Genomic DNA, 23667 nt, shown 5'->3' on the forward strand with positions numbered 1-23667 from the left:
GGTCAAGAAGACATCCGGTAGGTTGAACTGCTCCCAAAAGGAACTTCAGAGAAGCATGAATAGGACAAGAAATAAACAAAGGAAAAAAGTAAGGAGACATTTTAGGCAGAAAAAGTATGGAGGGAAGAATAAGCACATTACGGGGGAAATAAGATAAGACACACGTGACTGGACAGGGAAGACAGTTCACTGGGAGGAGTAGGAAACAAAAGTGCAGAATCAGAACCGGGCCGTGAAGGAATGCAGAGTACTCTGGGTTTCGTGCAGCTGACAACAGAGATACATTGGCCGGGGCCAAGCATAAAGAGTAACTGTTCTTAGAGAGGTTTGAATGGAAAATTGTCCCCAAAACAATGTCACCAAAACCAAACACGAAGCTCTATAAGGGCCTATACCAATCTGACAGCAGTAGAAGGAGGAAAGAAAAGGAACCTGAGACACATTTAGAAGATGGGAACAAAGGGATTTTTTGTCATACTAAGATATAATGAAAAGGAAAGTCAAAGATTTGTAACTGTTTCCAGGTTGGAAGAATGATATATTGCTGGTAAAAGTGGAATCACTAGACATAGAAGTTAGTTTATCAAGAAGTTCATGCATACACGAGTGTGAGTTAACTCCAGGGCGCAGAGGTTCACGTCAGTACTGGAAACATGGGGCTAAATGAGAGATAGAGATTCCAGAATTTTCCCAGCAAGGTGAAAGAGGAACAGATAAACTCAACTTACAAAGCAAGTGCAGAACAAAAAACGAAAGGTTAAAAATAAAACCATGGGCAGCTAGAGAAAGGTAAAGAAACCTTGCCCTGGCTAATGTGACTCAGTTGATTGGAGGGTTGTCTCCCAAGCTGAAAGGTCAAGGGTTCAGTCCCCAGTCAGGGGGTATGTTTCTCTCTCTTTCCCTCCCTCCCCCTCTTTCTAAAATCAATCAGCATGTCCTCAGGTGAGAATAAAAAAAAATTATTTTAAAGATAAAACTCAACAATGAGGCAGAATGCTCAGTGTAGATGCAACAGAGAAGAACTCAGAAGATGAAGTATCACCAAAAACAAGAAGTAAAGCTTCTAAGCCACTCCCAATGCTAACAGTGGATAATAGATACACGAGTTGGAAAAACTTCTGTATCCTTAAAGAAATTCCCCTGATGCTAATGAAACAACCCAAACAGTTCTCAAAGACGTCTGAGAGATACCTACTAAAATCAAGACTTAGGGGACTGGGAGAAGGCTACTTGTGATTTGTTTTTGGTGTGAGTTTTAATTAAATTAAGAGGAGTATAAGGAAAAAGAGGTAAGAGGAAGAGGAAAACATCAAGTCCGTTTGAGTTTTTATAAACTTGGGAGTTTCAATTCACATGCATTTGATTTTAGGATTAAATTTTAATTAGTTATGTCAGAAAAATTGCATTTAAAAAAGCCAAGGTGAAGAGAGAATAGCAAAAGCTCAAAAGAAGGAGTCTGGATTTCATTCCAGATGCAGTGAGAAACCATGGCAATGTCAAAGCCTGAAGGAGAGACATACCTTGTTATTTGTATTTTTAAAATGATTACTCTGGTAGAATGAATGGGAAAGAGGCAAGAGAAGAAGTAAGGAAACCAGTTAGCAGACTACTGCTCTGTAGAACAGCTATGGAGTCATGACAATGACTGGAAACAAAGTGGACAAATATGTTCATGTGGAATCGAAAGTACTTGCCCATAGTAATTATTCTGGGGGAGGGTGTGAAAGTTGACTAGAGAAACAGGGAGGAAGCCAAGATGACACCCATTTGTCTGGTTTGAACATCTGGATGAATAGGGGAGTCAGTAAGTAAATGAGAGAAGAAATAGTTTAGTGGAGGAAATCAAGTGTTCCACTGAAAATGTTTGAGAGACATGCCTGGAAATGTCCAGCCAGCAACTATATATACAAGACCCAAAGACTGAAATAAGGTCAGGGCTGGAGATAGAAATATGAGAGACAACAGTATATAAATGGACTTAAAGCCAATGGGATAGATGAGACCACCTATGGCAAAAGTACAGAAAGTACAACACAGAAGCCCTAAAAAAATCCCATACATACAAGTTGAGTAGAGGAGGAAGAACCAGCACAGAGAACAAGAAGAAACAGCCAGAGGTAGGAGGATAACCAGGGCAGTGTCACAGAAGCCAAAGAGGAATGAATATGTTTCCACATGGAGAATATAAACAAGTATCAAATGCTGCTGATCCGCATGTCCATCAGATTTGGGAGTGGCCCTGACAAGAGTATTTCAGTAAAGCAACAATAAAGGCAGGATCACATAACAGCAAGAACTTACGGAATCCTATTATGGCCCCCCATTAAAATCACTCTTCTGTCTTCAGCGTCTCTTCCTGCTTTCCACTGCTCTGTGTCTAGTTCAAATGTAAAGGTTCTGACTGGTACACCAAGTCACTCTCATCTCTATTGGGTAGAGCCTCTGGTGCAGATCACTGCCTAAGCCGAAAGCCTTCCTGTCGACTAGACAGCCTTGAGTCAGGTGGCCACTCATTCTGGTCACCTGAGATGAGAGAGCATAAGGTTCCGCATGACATACATTCTAGAAAGGGCATGCTAAGTCTTGACCAGTCCCTAACATATTTTACTAAAATGTAAAACAAAGACCAAGAATACTTCTACTGATGAAGATCTAAGGAGGCTGGTAAATTATAAGTAGTTTAATTTTTCCTAACTTGGGATAGGTGTCCAGATGTTCAAGATATCATTGCTCTCTCTAACTTATGATAAGCTTATAAAAACAATTTATATTCTTTTAACTAGATAATACATTAAAGTCAGTGAATATTTTAAGAAAAAAACACAAAAACAAAGAAAACTTTCTGAGTACAGAGTCATGGTATCCAATACATTTTTAAATCATTAAATTAAGAAAATACATATGTTTTTAAAACTTTTATGATAAAATGTTTATGATAAAACTTTTATGATAAAACTGTGTGTCAAAAAAAGACACACAGTTTTTAACAGCATGCATTCATTCCCTTTTAAAAAAAAGAAAAGAAAGTTTCCATCCAAAAATATTCAAGCCCTATAATTTTATACCCCAGCAGAGCCAAGCTACAACGAAAAAAGGACCCAAAGGGAGGTTTACAGCGGAAACTCTGATACACGCTCAACTGCGGTCACGAACAGCACTGGAATCGTCAGCGTGTGTCTATATAGCTGGATACAAATGCATACACTCTGCAGTTCAATTAGTGAAAACAAATAAAGGATCATGATACTTAAAGTTTATGAACCTAACCGAAACATTAAAAACATAAACACAAGCTGGAGCCAGAACACTCCCCAAACAATGCCCTTGCATTTGAAAGTAGAACTGATGCTAATCTGCATTTGTAGAGTACTCAAAAGTTTTTCATGGATTTTTAAAATGTGGTATCACTTAAGGGTCCTAACAAAACTAAGAGTTAGGTTGGCTAGATTTGACCCTCCTTTTGCAACTAAGAAACGTGAGTTGCATCAAAAATTCAAGATTTCCTCAAAATTATACACACAGTAACAGTCCACATTAAAATCTATGTCTTGTAGGGCACAAGAAGCCTGCTGCTCCTGCCGCTGAAGTTTATATTCTATAGCCTTCACTACGAGGGTTTCAAATCCCTGATGGAGTAAGTTCAAATATCACACACCATACTCTCACTTCTAAAACAGACTCAACCATTCACCCAAGTAATATAAATATTAGTTATGCTATAATTATCAGTTCTAAGGCATTCAATGTCTTACTATACTGGTGTATTACTAGAAAGCCACTTTTGACAGTTCATTCATTATGTTACTGTATTATTTTTGTTAATGAGCACATAGAACTCGTAAGACTGCTGGTGGTTACTGTTTTTTTCTTTTTTGGAAGTTCTACTGATTTCAACCCATTAACAATTAGTAGTCATAAAGTAATATATAAGTTACTTACTCATGACATTCAGGAATAAGAGCATATACTTAGTGCAAACCTAACTAAACAAAAAGCTACTTTATTATACCTGTCTAGTGTTCACTAACAACTGAAAATTAAAGAAAAATTTGCATCATTTAGGAGAGTATAAAGTATTATAGTGCTTGTTTTATTATTCTCCTACATACATCAAAAAAAACCCCAATACCTTTCTATTTTAAAATGCTTATTTGCAAGCACCAAATCTTCCCACCAATACCCACTGAACTCAATGGCTGTTCTCAGAAGAATCCTTTATGATGCCCACAATATCTACTACATATCTGAGTCTCGGCCATAGACTATCAGTATCTGCATCATTTCATAAAAAAGAAAACCATTCTCATTTATAAATTAAGACAGCATGTAAGAATAATACTACTTCAGCCCTGGCTAGTGGCTCAGTATGTTGGAACACTGTCCCATACACCAAAAAAGGTTTAGGGTTTGATTCCCAGTCATGGCACATACCTGGGTTACAGGTTCAATCCCCAGTTGGGGCATGTTCGGGAGGCAACCAGTCAATGTTTCTCTCTCACACTGATATTTCTCTCTCTTTTTCTCTCTCTCAAATCAATAAACATATCCTCAGGTGAGCATTAAAAAAAAAAGAACACTACTTCACATCTGCCTCAGCCAAACTCAATACACCATCTAAAAGTAAATACATAATGCACTAATATTAAATAATGTAAATAATTACTATTTACTGAGCACTCAATACATTCCGGAAACTGCCAATCTGCTTTAATGATAATAAAAAATAATAATGATGTAGCAAACATTTATTGAGTCTATACAGTGAGCCAGGCAGTGTTCTGTATAATTTACAGAATTATCTCACAGTGCCACACTTTATAAATGGAGAAACCAAGATACAAAGAGACTAAATATTTTGCCCAAGGTCACACTGGCAGTTAGGGAGAAACCCAGCAACAAAGTCCCTGCTCTTTCTTCATCCTGTGTGGGTGAAATGGGCTAATTTAAGCAAAGTACTCAGAACAATGCTTGGCACATGATAAGCACTCCATAAATATTAGTAATTATTACCAGTATTATTCAATCTCTACAACAATCATGTAAAATAGAAACAATGAAAAACGGAATGAGGAAAGTGAAAGGAAAGTGGGAAGACAGCAGGAAATAGATCAATAGTAAAAGAAAAAGAAAGTCAAGGCTTTCAGAAAGAATGAGCAAGGATGGCTGCCCAGAGGTTTGTTTTACAAACTTTGTAACAAAATGTCTTTTTCTATCATTTTATTGATTCCTCTCTGTAAAAAATAAAATTGCAGTGACAGAAACGCTGATGAGAAGGGGAGAAGAAAGAATAAAGAGAGAGAAAGAGAAGTTAAGACACATTATCTGAAAAACAGCTGCCAAATAAGTGCAAACCCTCATTGTAAATCAAGCAATCTTTTTTTCTCTTTATCAAAAAAAAAGTATAAATGTAGGGGAGCTGTAAGATTAAGCTTCTAATCTATCCACTACCAGATCCTACTAAAAAAAAAAGGCACTTATTAAACATGTACACTGAAGTTAAAAACCCAAAAATTTGTAAGAGAAACCATGAATTCTGGTTGATCATGTTCTTAAGCAAAATGCACGCAAAGAATTCAGTATGATTTAGCTTTGGTACCCTTCAACTATCCACCTGAGGCTGTTTTCCCACTTTAAATATGAAAGTAACAACAAAAAATCAAAGCCCAGTTTTACTTAAGGCTTGGCTCACTTAATATTTGCTCATCTGTTGAAACTACTAATAAGGAAACCAAAGGAAGGCAAACTGGTAAAGGTTTTTATGATGTGCATACCTGTCCCACAGAACTCAACACTGAGACTACGGTTTTCAAACAACTTGCTCAACATCAAATGAAAACCTCTGATTCTCAGCGACCTAACAATATCCGACATCCAATTTTCAATTTTTTAAGAATGAGGAAATTGAAAGCCAGAGAGAATCTGCCCAACAGGGAAGCAGAATGGTGCTGTGGAAAGAGAAGGCATACTGGAATCAGACATACTTGGAATAGATTTCTGGTTCCCTCACTAACTAAATGTTGCTTCAGTTTCCTCATCCAATAGGAGAATTATACCACTCTCCCAGCAAACTGTGGTTAGAAATAATGGAAACAGAATATTCAACATTTAGCAAGGAAAAGGTACTCAGTAAGTAGTAGCTATTGGTACTAATGGCACTACAATCTCCGTGAGGGTAGATCAGTAGGTGACAGTTATTATTATTATTATTATGAATATAACCTTCTAGAGGGGAAGGACTGTATTATCTGCCTTAGGCAGTCAGCACAGTGCCTGGCATAGAGTAACCCTTATATAATGGAAGCAGGCGACAAAGAAAGATGACAGGAGTAATTAACAGGGGAATTGATATTCAACAGTTCTCAAAAATTCCTTCTATTAAAACAGCCAAGCCCTGGCTGGTATGGCTCAGTGGATTGAGAGTCGGCCTTCTAACCAAAGGGTCGCTGGTTCGATTCCCAGTCGAGGCACATGCCTGGGTTGCGCACAAGAGGCAACCAAGCATTGATGTTTCTGTCCCTCTCCTTCTCTCTCCCTTTCCCCTCTAAAAATAAATAAATAAAATCTTAAAAAAAAAAAAACACCCCAGCCAAGACATGAAAGCAACCTAGGTGTCCATTGACAGATGAATGGATGAAGAGGTGTCTCTCTCTCTCTCTCTCTCACAGAGTCTCTCTCTCTCTCTCTCTCTCTCTCTCTCTCTCTCTCTCACACACACACACACACACACACACACACACACACACACACAGAATACTATGCAGCAATAAAAAAGAATGCAATCTTGCCATTTGCAATGACATGGATGAATCTAGAGGGTATTATGCCAAGTGAATTAAGTCAGGCAGAGAAAGACAAATACCACATGATTTCACTCATATGTAGAATCTAAGAAACAAAACAAAACAAACAAAATAAAAACAGACTCACAGAAACAGAAACCAAAGGGATGGTGAGCAGAAGGGGGGTGGCGGGTGGGAGAAGGGGGAAGGGGAATACAATCAACAATATTGTGATAAGTTTACACATTGCCAGATCATTACTAGCATTGGTGGGGTGATCACATCATGAGATGTGAAACTGTTGAATCACTATACTGTACACCTGAAAATAATTATCAATATGAGATTGTATACCTACTATATTTAAATTAAAATATTTTTAAAAATTCCTTCTAGAAGGCACTTATACCAAATGTTCAGTAACAGTTTATCCTATTTCATTGGTTGTTGGGGGTTTTTTTGGTTTTTGTTTTTGCAAACTCAATTTAGGGACTTGGAACACCATATTTTTTTAAATGAAGGAGAATAGAATAGAACATGATAGAAACAAGTATACATATATTAAATTGTCTTGCTTCATTTAACTTGTACATTGGTTACATTTGCATTGCGGTGTGTGTGTGTGTGTGTGTGTGTGTGTGTGTGTGCTGGGGCCAGGATGTAAAATAAATTCTTTACTGCAGGTAGCAAAATATAGAAATAATACCATCCTAGGTGTCCCAGGAGAGCAGGAGAGCTTGACTTATATGTGATTTTATATTTTTCAATAAGGTAAAATGAAGTATATTAACTACATGGGATCTAAATTTTATACATATGTGTATCAAAAATCATAAAGAAAAATCTTTATCAGACCCTAAGTTCCACTTAATGGTTTAGAAAGTACAAACATAGTACCTACTTAGAAAACTTATAGCTAAAACATCCATACAGATTACGTCAAGAAATCACCCTACAAAACTCAGATAAAACTAAAAGCATATGCCTTAGTAGTTCTAAAACATGGCAGCTTTGTCCCCCTATTCAAAACATAAAAATTCCTTTATTATGATTCAAGATCATTTCTCAGCATCTTAATTCTCATATGAGTTACCACAAAATAATCATATGCTATTTCTGAGGTTCTCGACAGTGAGCCTGAAGTATCGAAGCAAATTGTACCATGGGCAAAGATCATTACCGAGCTCTCTGAAAAGGAAATTCGGAGCCTAGTTCTATATATCACAAAGGCAGAGTTTTATTGTATTTTATAGCACATGACACCTAACTAGGCAAAAATACATTAAATGCTTACTATTCTCTGTTAAACTAAAAATGTAAAAGTAATACTTGTAACTAGAGGGCCAGGTGACAACAGCCACGCTGGCCAGGGCAACACACTTTGAGAACAATTGGTCTAAGATACGGAACATGCGCTGAAAATCCATGACAACCTGACTTACCATGACAGCAGATTAAATCACTTCACTTCTCCGGATCACAATCTCCTCGTTAAAGAAAATGTTAAGAGCAGTATCTGTCTCAGTCCATTATTCCCATACTTCACACAAAGACAAGAACACACAGAGACGTACTCTGAGCTCTTTAGAAGATTAACTTCTCTCTAAAGTCAATTTGTCAGGTACTACTCAGGTGACAGCTCCACCTGTCTGGCCCCAAACACTCTCTTCTGTTCACTCAGCACCTAGCTAAAAGAACTGACCGATTTGTCTGCCCACACTCAGGGATAAAGAGCTAAACAAACTGTAACTTAAATCTTCGGTACAAAAAAAGGTAAAAAGTGGCTGCGTGTTTAACACCTAGCACCATACTGATAGCAAATGAACTTTTTTTTTTGAAGATTTTATTTATTTTTAAAGAGAGGGGAAGACGGTGAGAAAGAAAAGGAGAGAACCATCAATGTGAAAAAGAAACATTAATCAGTTACCTCTACCGCAACTGGTGACCGGGCCCCACAACCCAGGCATGTGCCCTGACCAGGAATCGAACTGATGACCTTTCGACTTCTAGGATGATGCCCAACCAAGCCACCATCAGTCAGGGCTGACAACTCTTTTTGGCAAATCTTAAAAAGAGACAGGGTTTGAGGATTAAAGAGCTTGAAATATATTCTCCTTGGACCATCAAGCTCTGTTCTGTTTAGTGAAATGAAACTGGTTTGGAGAAAAAAACAATATCTACAATTAAATATTGCTAGGCTGAACCATATAAAACAATCATTTTTACAGGTCAAAAATGGTCAACCACTGGCAATTCATTTCATTCAACCTAAGAGAATGTCTTATTTTGTTAATGGCAGTAAGACTAATGGTGTTAGTGGCATCAAAGGACAATGGTCTCAAACCAAAATACACATACGGGAACATTTTTGAAAGAGAATTTTTGCTTTATTTTACTTTGTAATATAAATATTAAAATATCCTCAAAAGTGGAAAGAACAGTATAATAAACCCTCATGGATCCATCACTAAGCTTCTCTTTCTAAAATTCTCTTAATGTCAGTATTAACGACATCCTGGAAATTATGCCCTAAGCAATTACCTAAACATATTGTACAAGAAAACTTTTCAGAACAATGCAAAAATGCATTGTTTTACCAAATTCTTTCAAGCTTATAGGACCAAAAATGTTTGAAAATTGCTGCCATGAAGTTTTGTGTAATTTTGAACTCTATATAAATGGAATTATGAAAGCATGAGCTTTAATAAAATATGTTCTTACTTGTTGAGTTATTGAGCTTTGGCTTAAGACAGTGGGCCTGAAACAACTCTATCTGACTAGGACATCTAAAACTAATAAAGAAAATAAACCAGTCTTTTACAAAAGAACAAATTTATTTGAATGTATACAAATCCTAAAAAGTATTAATTATATTGACTTCTAAGTACCAGACATACATACAGACATACATACATCCCTCAGAAAGTCTGACAGAATAAACTGTTCATCACGAATATATATATATATATATATATATATATATATATATGGTATGGTATGTTAAATATATATGGTATGGTATATAAATGGTATATAAATATATATGGTGTGTATATATATATGGTATATAAATATATGGTATGGTATATATATATATATATATATATATGGTATGTTAAAGGGGTACCAGAGCAATAGAAAAAAGAAAAAGCAGAGCAAAAAAGGGAAATGGAGAGGGGACAGCATCACAGTTCTAAATAGACTGAGCTCACAGACTCGTGGAAAAGGTTGACATTTACCTAGTTATGATGGCTATGTGGTAAGTAGAACTGATCCAATCAACATTCCATGGAATGAGAAGAAAAAGACACTTAATTGACTTACTTCCTCTCAGAGGAAGTGATATCTGAGCCACTGTTGAGAGAGCAAGGTGGCCAGAAGCACCAGAGGAGGAAAGGCTCTGCGTGCCCGGACAACAGCATGCGTGAGGGCACTGAGGGGCCCACAGCCCCGCACATTCCCCATTCGAAGCAGGCAGCTCCCTGTGGCTAAAACACAGTATCTGAGTGGGAGGATGTAGCCAAGAGAGGCAGGCAGGGTCAGATCAGAGGGTTTCCATTTGGGGAGGGTGGGGGAGCAGAGGCTGGAAGCCAATGAGCCACCTACCACAGAGCTGGGATTCAGGCCGCTCTGAAAGGTGGATGACAGAGCAGAGCAGTGATGGGAAGGGAGAGGACAGGACAGGCTCAAAAAGCTATAGTGAGCAGCAGGAAGCAGAAAGACTCCAAGCCCGACCAGACAGACCAGCCTAGTCCACAAAGGAGATGATGGGGCCACTCACTAAAATGGGAAAACTCTAAAGAAGAGATCCTAGAGAGATGTGGGATGCTCAATTTCAAGTGCCTGTGACAAGGGACCAAGGAGTCACTAGAAATGCAGGTCTGGACTGGAGAAAGTTCTTGCCTAGACATACAGAAATGTATGTGGACTGAAGAGTCTGAAGGCATTAGAATGGATCAGATCTCTCTCTGCATTAAACATGTCTCTCTTAAAACATTTCCACCAACTAGGAAGCAATTTATTTCCACAGTGCTCATAAATGGAAACATTTGCACAAATAATAGGTTCTCCAACAAATCCCAAAAGAAACTCTTTTCTGGAATAATTTATACACACACACCCATTCACAAAGATCTATTGTGAACATATGCCAATATTCATATTTTGAGATGTATAATAAATTACAAACTGCAAATTATCATCAGAAAGTGTTTACCAACACCATAGTTTGAGGTATATCAGATTATAAAACTGCAAAAAACATGAGATCCATAGTACTCTACAATTTCCCTTCCCACTTATTTTCTTTCCTACCCTACTTCTGCTTTCCTGTGCCCTCCTTCCCCACCATGCCATTTAACTCTAATCCCAGCCACACTGTTATCTGTGGTTCAACTGAAGACCTAAGCAAGTCTTCATTCCATCATCATTCCCTACCCGCTGTCTGCCTGGGCCTGGCCACAAGAAATACCCTGCCCCTTCCCCCTCCAGCCCCTTTCCCCATCCATCCTTAAGAGGTCCCTCTCAAATGTCACTTCTTTCTTGAAGCCTTTCTTGGTGATTCCCTCGGCCTGATGTGATCTCTTCCTTCTTTTGAACTACAAGGGGCCCTATCTGGTACCTCTCTTGTTGCGCTCCACTAGATGATATGACACAGTAATATCTGCCCTCTTGGAATTACATTTAATTATATTTGTGTCTCTGCAGCTCCTATGAAACCAGCACATAACATGAATAGAGCTGAGCTATCTCAAACCTAGATGTGTCTGTGACAAATAATATATTTTAAATATAGCTGCCCATAAAGTCAACCTGTACCCAGCCCTTTAAGAAGCCCAGCTTCTATCTGAGGAAGAATCAGAGGAAATTATTTGTCCAGAAAAGCAACACAAAACCAGCATCCTAGTATTTTAACACATAATGCCAAGTAAACATGTTACTTGAAAGTGAAAATAAGTATTAACTCAAGTTGTTAAAATACTTTAAAATAAGAAAGTGTTACATTCTACCAGGAAAATCAGATTAGGAATTAAAACAATTAACCAATTAAAACACTTTATCTTGCTTCTCTTTTACGTTCCTGTTTGGTCTTTTTCCAGAGCAACAGATGTTTTTCTCCTTGAGCTCAGTCATTTGGAGAAGAAAAGGAGCTTGAAAATGGTTAAAAAGCTGAGGGGAAGTGCAGTGTAAGTGTGGATAAACAGACAGGGTCAGTGCCAATGATGTGGGCATTTGTAAACCAATTCAATGGTTTCTAGAAAATATTTCAGAGAGTCCTACAAAAGCCTCAGAGGAATATCTACGTTTTGAGGATCTTAATAAATTTGTAATTTTAATCCTTCCTACTTCACAAACTGGTCATACAGCTTTCAAAACATCTTTATATCCAGTAATAAACTCAACGGTATACCCTCTACATATTTACTGTATCAAAGAATCCTTCCTGTTATTTCTAAAATTCAACAATGCTTAATTTCAGGGTTCCAACCTCGTACTACTGGTCATCTCAACACACTTTTTCTTCATTCTTAGATTCAGTTCAAATATTCTTTTCTCAAATTATTCCAAATACTGCTTCATTACTGTCTCTCAAGGCTTTGTTAATAATTTCTTCTTCCTTATTTATCTTCCCAAAAATTGAAAAAGAGGCAATACTTCCTAACACATTGTATGAGGCCAGCATAATCCTGATACCAAAACCTAGCAAGCATAACACAAAAAAATAAAACTACAGACTGACTTCTCTGATGAATGTGGATGCAGAAATCCTAAACAATATACACTCAAACTGAATGCAATACATTAAAAAAAAAAATAACACATCACCATCAAGTAGGGTTCATTCCAGGAGCACAAGGATGGTTCAACATACACAAATAGATCTATTTCTATATCACATTAACAAAACAAAGGATAAAAATCATATGACCTTATCAATAGATGCAGAAAAGACATTCGATAAAATATCCACATATGATTAAAACACTCAATAAAATAGGTATAGAAGGGAAGTACCTGAACATAATAAAGGCCATGTATAATTAAACCCTCTGCTAATTAGGAACAAGACAAGGATACCCCCTCTCACCACTCTTATTCAATATAGTTCTGAAAGTTCTAGCCAGAGCAATCACGCAAGAGAAAGAAATTTAAGGACATACAAATGGGGAATGAAAAAGTCCAAGTGTCACTTTTTGCAGACAACATGTTTCTATATACAGAAAACCCTAACAACTCCACCCAAAACTATCAGAAACAATAAAGAAACACAGTGAAGTTGCAGGACACAAAATCAATGTACATAAATCCAGAGCTTTCCTGTATCCTAACAATGAAATTTCAGAAAAAAAAAATTTTTAAGAATTATTTCTTTTGCAATTGCAACAAAAAGAATAAAATATCTAGAAATAAACTTAACAAAAGATGTGAAGGACCTATATACTGAAAACAACGAAGTATTGTTAAAAGAGATTGAAAAAGACACAATGAAATGGAAGGATATTCCGTATTCATGGATTAGAAGAATCAACATAGTTAAAATAGCCATATTATGCAAAGCAATATACATATTTCATGCAAAATCTTCAGTCTGTAAAGTCTTAATGAAGGTAAGCCCATTTTCTTCTTCATGAATTTATATAGCTCCACATTCAATGTTAGTCACCAATACCACAGTTTTTCACTGAAATTATCCACAAGCTTCCTGAGGTTCAGAATGTTTCTATCAGAGTATGCTAAAATTTAATTCAGGTAAAAGTCTCCCCCTCCTTTGAATGCCGTTTTTCTCAGCTATCTGCCAGTTTTAAAGAATACTGGAAAACTGATACATGCACACCCACAAATACGATGCTGAAATATGACATGTTTTGAGCACCTTAAGAGCTAGGAGTTACAAAGTTACTAATTACAAAATTTTTTTTTCTTAAATTATATGTTCATATATGAATACCTTTGTCTGAATGTCCTTAAACTAATAGGTAGTAAAATTCTTATAGAACTGAAACAGACCAATTAGGTGCTGTTCAGGAGATAGGGAAAAGGAGCTGGTCAAATAAGACAAATATTCAGCTACAAAATGAGTAAGTTCTAGAGCTCTAAGTTATAGTATGCTGATTATAGTTAAAAATAATGTATACTGGATTTTGCTGAGTAGATCTCAAGGGTTCTCATTACAAAAAAAAATGTTAACTATGAAGCGATAGACAAGTTAATTAGCTTGATTATGGTAATTCCACCATGCATACATATCTCAAAACATTACAATATACATTTTAGATACATGTAATCTGTCAATCAAACTTCAATAAAGCTGGAGACAAAAAGGCTATGGTGTACAAACTGCCCAATGTGGTAGCCACTCACCCATATGTGGCTACTGAGCATTTGAAATATGACTAGTCCTAAGTGAGATGTGTTATAGATATATAGTACACATGAAAATTCAGAGACAGTATAAAAAATGTAAAAGAATTTATTTTTGTTACATATTAAAATGATAATATTTTAGATATATTGAGTTAAAGGAAAACATTTAAATTAAGTTCATATGTTTCTTTTTTTTTCAATCAGGCTACTAGACTATTTAAAATTACATTCGTGGTTCACATTGTGGTTTGCATCATTATTATTGGGGAGCACAAAATGAGGACAAAGAAAGAAACAAAGGGGACAAAGACAGACAATTAAAAACAAAGGGAAACACTTCCCATTCCCCTGGACTTGGAATAACCAGAACCTTTCTACCCTGTGGTTATAAAAGAAACTCAATCATCTGTTATTCAATAAACTGACTTATATCTTACTACCTCCAAATAAGAATTACAGGCATATCTTAAGTAAACAGCAGACTGAATTTTTACACCTTGAAATACACTTCACGTGCTTAGCCTAAACCTAAAGGGAAAGGGAAGACAGAAGAAAAATATACTTTATTTTCCAATCAGAAAGCTGCTTTCTTATTCAAAAAGAAACTTATTTCATGAAACTTTCTGCCCCAAGCAGCTACAATTTCCTCTTAAGTACCCAAAAATCCCTATCAGTTTTTCTCATACAAGAGGGTTAATGTAAGTAATGTGGCCAAATATAAAGGTGCCCTTTAGAAAGACTTCCACTAAACAAGCAGCATTCAGTGTTGTTATGGCTCTGAGGCCTCTTGTGAAGATGTTTAAAGGGTCACAACAGGTTTAAATTAACTCAGTGGAAAGAATCTGGCATTTTAAGAGGATCTGATGATTCAAAACATTCTTTTGGACTCTCCCAGACTCTTCACTGAAAATGCACTCAGGACAGTCATACCAGTTAGTTCTCTTTATACTAGACCAGGTCAACTATTAACTTGAAATGTGAAAGGAGAATAATTACCCTACGTTCACCTTGTTCACCAGGTTCATGTTTGTGTTTGTTGGGATTTTTGTTCTTGTTTGGCTGGGTGTTCGTTTTACTTCTCTGTTTGAGTGGAAAGATAATAAAATAATGATAGCAAATTCTTCAAAGGCAAAAATGATCAGAATCCTTACCAGACACCAAAATTTGAGTCTTTATATCAGTCTTTACTTTGCCAACGTCTACCTAACTCTGTCTCTATCTCTGAGCAAATCATGAAAAAAGCTAAAAGTTCTAAGTCCCCAAAGGAAGCCAAGGGTAGCCATAATCACCTGATCAAGAAAGATCTGGCATGCAGCTGCAAGAAATGGGGCAGAATTGGTTTAATTAAAGGAATCGGACAGTCGTAAGGCTGAACACCCTAACTTCATGAAGAGCTGGATTTCTCAGCCTCAGTACCACTAATATTTTGGGTCAGGTACTTCTTTGTTGTGAACAAGGGTCCGAGAACTGTATTGATAGGGTACTTAGCTGCATCCTTGGCCTCTCTTCCCACTAGATGCCAGGACTAACCTCTTCCTTAACCTCCCCAACCTGAGTTGTGGCAACCAAAAAGGTCTCAGATGTTGCCAAATGTCTCTTGGAGGACAAAAAATAAAAATAAAAAAAAAGTTGAGAATCACTGACATGGAGCAAAAATACCTGAGAAAAGTTCCTGCAACAGCCAGATCAAAGGCAGTTTACTCTACACCCAGCGTGCCAAGGTGTGCTCAAGTGGTTGGCCTGGCACACATGGTAAGAAGTATTTCTGACAAAGTTTCTGACACTACCAAACATGAAGGGTAACGACATAATAAAGTACTCTAGGGATATGAACCCACCAAGGCTCATATGACACAGGGTTCTTCAACTGCAGTGGAAGTGAGGCTTCCTGTCTCAGTAATTAATGTAATTTGCAAACATTCTTCTTTAACAGATTAACCAATAAAGATGGTCAACTGTTCAGAAGTCATGATGTTCCAACTTCTAAACTCAGATTATTCTGTTATTTTTTTTAAATATAGTTTCAAAATGAAATCAAGATACTATTTTCTGACCCATACAATTAGTAAAACTTAATAGGCCCAAGAACATTCAAGGACTGTGGAAAAACAGGTATTTTGAGATACCCTTGCTAGGAATGTAAATTGCTACTTGAAAAGCAATTTGGCAGCATATACCAAACTTTCATTTTTCACTCAAAATTCCATTTCTAGGAATGTATCCTATAGATACACTCACCTACATATGGACAAGGAGAGAGATGTAGCAAGCAGTTCCCACAGCACTATCGACAACAGCAGTGAATTGGAAATGCCACGCACGGTATCAATAAGGATACAGTTTTAAATAAGTGACTGTATATTCACATCTTGGAAGCCTGTCAGCCATTTTAAAAAATGCAACAACGTGACAAACTTTTAAGAAAGAAGTAAGTGTGAAAATATATATCATATATTGAAAGAAAGAGAGAGTAGGACCCCATTTTTGTAGAAATAAACATGCATATATGTAAGTAGATATAGACAAAGAAAAAAGTCTAAAAGAATATATATCCATTTATTTTCATTTCTTCAACAAGTACTTTTTTTAAGCCATTAACAATAATTTTCAAGGTATAGACTTAAAATTAGGCTTGGGCTATCTTTGTTTTTCTAATTTAAGGCATAAAAACTTTCCTTTATAAATGTTACTTTTTGTGTAAATCAAGCTTTGTACATAATTATGTATCATACATTGGGATGTACTCATGTTCATCACCTGTCCACCACCACTATGCTGACAATGCTGAGTCTTCAAGCAAGTTACATAGGTTTAGTTCCATTTGCCAGACCAACTCCATAGAGGTAAAACCTTACCCAACTGCCCTCTTGAGCCATAACCAGTTAACAGCTAAGAAAATATGTACAGAGTGGTAGTTTAATTTAGTAGCATGTTTACTTTACTCAATGTTTCTTGTTTAATTTAGCAGAATCTGATCATACACAAATTTAAATAATTCTAATTTTCCTTTCCTACTTAAATCCTGAATGAATAACCAAAGAAGTCAAATGTCTGAAAGACTGACAGACTTGTTAATTAATAAAAATTAAAATCTCAACTGTAGATTTAGACTAGCAAACTAATTTATCTGGGTGCACAGTAAAAAAGGCAGTTTTCCAAGAAATTTTTCTGGTTCTAAAATAAACATGCAGGCACACACTTGAAAACAAAATGTCAGGCTCTCACCATAATAGCTATGGCCTTTAAACCACCCTAGCAGCCCTCCCTCTGCCCCAACTCTAGACAGTTTAACTACTTTTAAATGGAACACTCTAAATTGCTAAAAAAATAAACTGTATCTATTTCTTCCTGCTTAAGTTTCCCCATTCCCCACTTTTCTGTGACATTTTAATTTTACTCAGGCAGTTATCACAAATATACAATCCTTATATGATACACCCTTTCTAAACATTTTATATAGAGCTGCATAAATGTTTTGAGTGTCACAGTATTTCCTTTCTTTTGAAAGAACAATATGACAAAATAACCTTGAAGGTCTTAAGTGTTTATTCCGTTGGAACCCTGGATGTGAAGACTGGCTCCATGGAATTTCATAAAACTTGGTCCCACACCTCAAGGCCACAATCCTTTTTTTCTTTTCAATGAAAAACAGAAAGATTCAAGATATAAGAAACATTGTACACAGGACAATGACGCCTCAGTCCCCTTCAAAGTTATAGTGACTTTTTTGAGGAAATCTGGTTCATTGGTAGCAGTCTGAATCAAATAATTAGCAACTGCAGCATAATATTCCTTCTGCTCTGGCAGCAGAAGCCACTCAAATTTTGCCACAACACACTTCACCTCACGATCCTGCATCAAAATCTCCCACGCTGTAGTTTTTGGAATCCCCAGATCCAGCTTCCCGGTCTCTGTCTGTCAGTCGCAGATTTTTGTTGATTGCAGCCCACAGACGTTCAACATTCTCTGGTGTTCATCTTGTTGCAGACCTTCCAGAACGCGGATCACTTTCAACAGATTCTTGATGATCTCGGAAGTATATAGGCCACGCTTTCATTTGCATAGGCGTCATTGCCTCATCCCGGAAAGTCTTCTGAATCATCTGAATTTGTTTCCTCCCACCGGAGACTTACCCGCGGGATCCGACCAACCAGACGCGGTTGCCTTCAGGCTCGATTCAGCGACCCGCAGACCCTTTGCTGGGTGAAGAGGCCAAAGTTCCCTTGGTAAGTAGGTGGGCGCGAGGCCCCACGTGCGGGGACAGGTTGGTGGGGCGTTTCACAAAGGCGCTCCGCGGGCGCTGAGCCCTCCGAGGGCCGCAGTGCACACGAAGTGAAGCCGAGAGGGCTGCCTGATGGGTCCGTGCACAAAAGCGGGGTCGAGACATAAAAAGGTAAAAAGGGCTGTTGCCACCCCAGGGGCTGGGGAGAGGGTTTCAGTGACTAGAAGCTGTGGCTCCTCGCCCCCCGCCCCCGTTTTCCTGACCTTTTGTGTGAGGGCAGCACCCACCCCGCCCCCAGGAAGGAAGGAGTCCGAGTGTGTATACTATCCTTTTTCTGGACAAGCACCATCTCCGCATAAACCACACGTCTCCTCCTTCCAAAGATAACTAACAGTATACAGGGTAAATACCTGGGTATAAACGTGTGAACTTGCTCCAACTTTATCAGAAACTGGAAAGGCAGCTCAAAGATCACTGTAAACCACCGCAGAGCACTGCTCCTTTCATACCCAGAAACACACTCCTGTTAATGTCATCACCTGGTATCACTTCCCATTGTTCAATCCTTTTTGTCACAAATATCAATAAATCTTGCCCTGGCTGGTGTGGCTCCAGTGGATTGAGTACCGGCCTGCGAACCAAAGGGTCGCTCATGCGATTCCCAGTCAGGGCACATGTCTGGCTTGCAGGCCAGGTCCCCAGTTGGGGACTTGGGAGAAGCAACCACACATTAAGGTTTCTCTCCCTCTAGTTCTCCCTCCTTCCCCTCTCTAAAAGTAAACAAATAAAATATTTTTAAAAAACAAAACAAATATCAATAAATTTCATTTTCTTATTTACTTAGAAAATAATACATCTGATGAATTTTTGGCAATACCAAATTCATTTTCTATAATTTATGCAGTGTTTTAAACACAATGCCAATTCAGTCAACAAAAACAATCATGAGAAAATGAAGTTAGTATCTTTTCCTTGTAAATTAGATCGCTTTTTAAGTTAAGATCAAACAAGTCTTGAGGTATTGTTTTTATAAACTTATGGAAAGTCAGAGTTTGTCCATTTTTTTTAAGATTTTATTTATTTATTTTTAGAGAGGGAAGGGAGGGAGAAAGAGAGAGAAACATCAATGTGCCGTTGCTGGGGGTCATAGCCTGCAACCCAGGCATGTACCCTGACTGGGAATCAAACCTGCGACACTTTGGTTCGCAGCCCGCGCTCAATCCACTGAGCTATGCCAGCCAGGGCTGGTATTTTTTTAATGTTTGTCATTTTGTCTTGAGACCCAACCCTAAATCCACTAAAGAAAGAAACAACATGGTTTTTATTAAATAAAAAAAGGCAAAAAGTGTTTAAATTCCTTAAGTTTTACTGAAAACAGGAACTACTTAATAAATACATGCTTCTAAACAAATATATAAATAAGTATCAGGTAGATCCTGTGACAATTCCACTAACTTCTTGACATGGTTTTAAAGAATTGTTTTCCAAGTTTTATGTATATACATGTATTTGGGAGGTTTTAAAGTACTCTTGGGTCCTAGTATGCTAGTAACTCTATCATTGACATCATTAAAAAATAAATGAAAAAGTATTTTTATGATTTTAGCATATAATTTTAAATAAATCTGTGCTTTATTAATCACAAGCACTTATATATTTTTGAAAAACACTACTAGATTTATGCCCAAGACCTATTTATTATTCATTTAGTCTGCAGTTTAGAGGTTCGTGTAGATGACTAAACTTCTTACAATAACTTCACATACCTCTCCAGCTTTCAGAGGCCACATTTGGGAACCACTGGCAGAGAATATGAAATATAAAGCCGCCTGGTTACAAACAGAATGGCTCTTTAAAGTAAATATTTGGAATCTGAAATGAAAGTTTATTGTGTCAAGTACCAATATGTTTTTCCCCTATAAAACTGTAACTCCAAATTTAAAATCAAAATGAGTCACAAAAATCATTTATATACAAAAATTTACTTCACAGGCAACTTTTAAGCAATGCAACTACTCAAAAAAAGGGCTCAGGACACACCAAAACATAGAACACATTAGCTCCATTTCTATCACCAACCACAGAGGGAAGGCTGAGTTTAGTCCTGAGCTCCATGGCCCAGCTGAAGCATCTGTAACTAAAACCTTAATACAATTCTGAAGGTATTACATGTCAGAGCTGCCTGCAAAAGAGATGAATACACATGGCAGAAATGCAAAAATAAAATACAAATCATAAGATATCCAGTGTCTCAGCATATCCAGTGTCTTATCTAGCATTTCACAATCGCTCTCATATGTCCTAATCTAGGTTTGATTTGCATTTGTGTTGAAAATTATTTTAACAATGCTAACTATTTCAAACAGACATTTCTCATGCTTCATTTTACTATCCTGTAGATTATTTAAATTGAGTCTCAGAATTTTCCCATCCATAAAGGTGGCAGTGGTACACATGTTTTGAGCACTGTGAATCTTTCTTACAGGGACATATCTCCTCTTTAATCTTGGAAGTCTATGAGAAATAATATTTTTTAAAAATTAGTTTCAAATGCAACTTTCAAGAACCAAACAACTTGATTTTCAGAAACCAATGCCCTAGATTTACTTTTACTTTAAATAAGATGGTCGCATTATCTCTCAAATAAATACGCCAAGTTGCTAAATGAACACACATAATTGCACTGCCAAATCCTGCCTGTTTTTTCACCAAGTCTTATGACAGAAAATAATTTACAATGACTAAACTCTAAACTCAGGATTTAGGACACAATATTCAAACTGACTTGAATAATTTGTATATAGTTAAAAGGTTAGCTGTTGACAACAGAGAAATAATAAAAACCAATATGGAAAAGTACAAAATTAATCCATTAGAAATATAACATATTCTAGCATAATAACAGAGCTAAATTTATAGAGTACTTACACAAATACAGTTTAAAGAGCTTTCCAAATTTCACTTATTTAATTCTCACAAACCCATATGTAGATAATATTATTATCCTCCACATTACAAACTAGGAAACCAAGGCAGAGACAAATTAAAGGGCAAGTGCATGGTCACACTCCTATAAGGGAAGAGCCAGGATTTAAACCCAGGCAGGGTAGTTCCACAGGCTGCACAGAACATACTAACAAAATATAATGACACTGAAAATTTTACTGAAATGTCCAGAACAGGCAAATCCAGAGAGACAAAGAAATCAATTAGTGGCTGCCTGGGTCAGGGGGAAAGGGATAAAGAGGAATGGGAGTAAAGTATTAGTGGGTATGGAGTTTCTTCCTGAGGTGATAAAAAAGATCTAAAATTAGACTGATTATGGTTATACAAACCTGTGAATATATTAAAAACTAATGAATCTTACATTCTAAATAGATTAACTGCATGGTACGTGAAGAATATCACAATAAATCTGTTTTTTAAAAAAGGCAGTGGTGAGATATATTCAAAACTGAACCACACTCAATAGCGAAAAAAATGAAGATGATGATTTTGTAAATTGCTAATATTAGGGAAAGCAGTTTGAATTCTATGACTACTACTGCAACCTTAAGCCTAAAATTATTTTTTACATTTTCTTTTTTTTTCTTTTAATGGAACCATCAATGCAGCATAAAGTAGAGCGCACTGGATTTAGAGGCAGGAAGTGCTGGCCCTGCCTCCAATCATGCAAAACTTCCTTACGTGATCATACTGACCTGCCTCACTCCTTCAGGTGCCATGAGGACCACTGAACCATGACATAATGAACAATTCTAAAATAATCAATGACCATTTACAGGAAAGATAAATGTTACCATGTTGAGATTTTATAAAATTAAAATAAGCAGTAATTATCAGAAGGTACCCGAAAGCTCATGAAATACAGTTAATAGTAATAATAGTAAATAACTAATTCTTACTGAGCACTCACTGTTTGCCACAATGTTTAGCATTTAATTCTCACAACAACCTTATAAAATAAACACTATTACTGGTAGCCTTATTTGAGAAAAGCTGGGACTGAGTCACTTACAAAAGGGCACGCTGCTTTAGAAGTGGCTAAATTGTAGTATAAACTTAAGCAGTTTGGCTCCAGAGCCCTGATCTTAACCTACTTTAGATACTGCTCCTAAAAGTGATTTTTTTTTTTAAGAGCTATTCATTTATCACCCATCCCACTCATCTGGCTCATTCACAGAGGCCCAAGTCACACAAAGCAAACAAAAATACAGTTGTGGCCCTCACAGAGCTTACCCTATAGAGGGGAAACCAGGCAAATAAACCCCAAATGCCTTTTTAAGAAGGGAGCTATCAGAGTGCTGGGGATGCTGAGAGAGTACAGAGGAGGGGCACCTCCCTGAGGTCAGGGAACTCACAGGCTTCCTGCAGGTGACATCTGAGCTACACCTTATCAGATCAGAAAGAGTTCACCAAGAAGAAACAGGAGGAAGAACAAAGCCAAGCTAACAGCAGGATGACCAATGTAGTAAAAACTCTAGAAACAGCAGAGATAAATTCAGAGCATAGACAGAAAATGACTATTGAACAGGAGGAAGAACACCATCCGCACTGAAATAAGAGAAAAAACATAAGGATGCATACAAGATGGGAAACAGGACAGGGAGTTGAGAAAGGTGAAGATGATTCATGCCTCTTAGACATCATGTTTGATTTTTCTGACAGTTCTGGGCGATACTTGTTTTGAGGTTTAGCTGTAATTCTCTCTGTGATTGCACAAGGAGACAAAGTGTGTCTATCTATTCTTCCATCTTTGATTTGTTGCTTTCTACCTGGTAGCTTTTTGTTGGAAGCTACCAGGTATGGAAGTCTGACAACCAAGGATTTAAAGAAATCACTTTCATCCAGACAGGTAGGAGGGATGGAGATACAGAGAGGGCAGGAAACACGGTGTGGCATGGAGAAGCTGCAGAAGAGGTGGTACCACATTCATGTGCTCACCAAGAATTAACTATTTCTTATTATTACTATTAACTACATATCCAGAGCTTTTAGGTACCTCCTGATAATTTTCTGATAATCTACTGGTAATTTTATAAAATCTTAACATGGTGACATTTATCCTTTCTATAAACAGTATTTGATTATTTTAGAAGTGTTTTCATTATGTCATGGTTCTTTGGTCCTCATGGCAACTGAAGGATAGTATAAAAAGCCTCTGGGACATCTTCAAACACACCGACATCAGAATCATAGAAATGCCAGGAGGAGATGAAGAACGAGAAATTGAAAAACTTATTTGAACAAATAATGAAAGAAAATTTCCCTAATTTGGTGAAGGAAACAGACATACAAGTC

At 37.1% G+C, this 23667-nt stretch overlaps 1 protein-coding gene across 3 annotated transcripts in view; it reads right to left on the reverse strand.

The window, feature by feature from the left end:
- Positions 1 to 23667, reverse strand: part of PPP2R5E (protein phosphatase 2 regulatory subunit B'epsilon) — a 143474-nt gene that overhangs the window by 83887 nt on the left and 35920 nt on the right. The window contains exon 1 of one of the 3 annotated variants that reach the window (XM_045822272.1): positions 2302 to 2392. The exons of the other annotated variants lie outside the window; for them this stretch is intronic. The gene's annotated coding sequence lies outside the window, so the exon portion shown is untranslated. Of the gene's footprint in view, positions 1 to 2301; positions 2393 to 23667 lie in introns of those variants that run through there. 3 annotated transcript variants of the gene reach the window in all.

This window comes from Phyllostomus hastatus, unplaced genomic scaffold (assembly GCF_019186645.2).
Source record: "Phyllostomus hastatus isolate PE091 unplaced genomic scaffold, TTU_PhHast_1.1 phas_scaffold_501, whole genome shotgun sequence".
Taxonomy (NCBI): domain Eukaryota; kingdom Metazoa; phylum Chordata; class Mammalia; order Chiroptera; family Phyllostomidae; genus Phyllostomus; species Phyllostomus hastatus.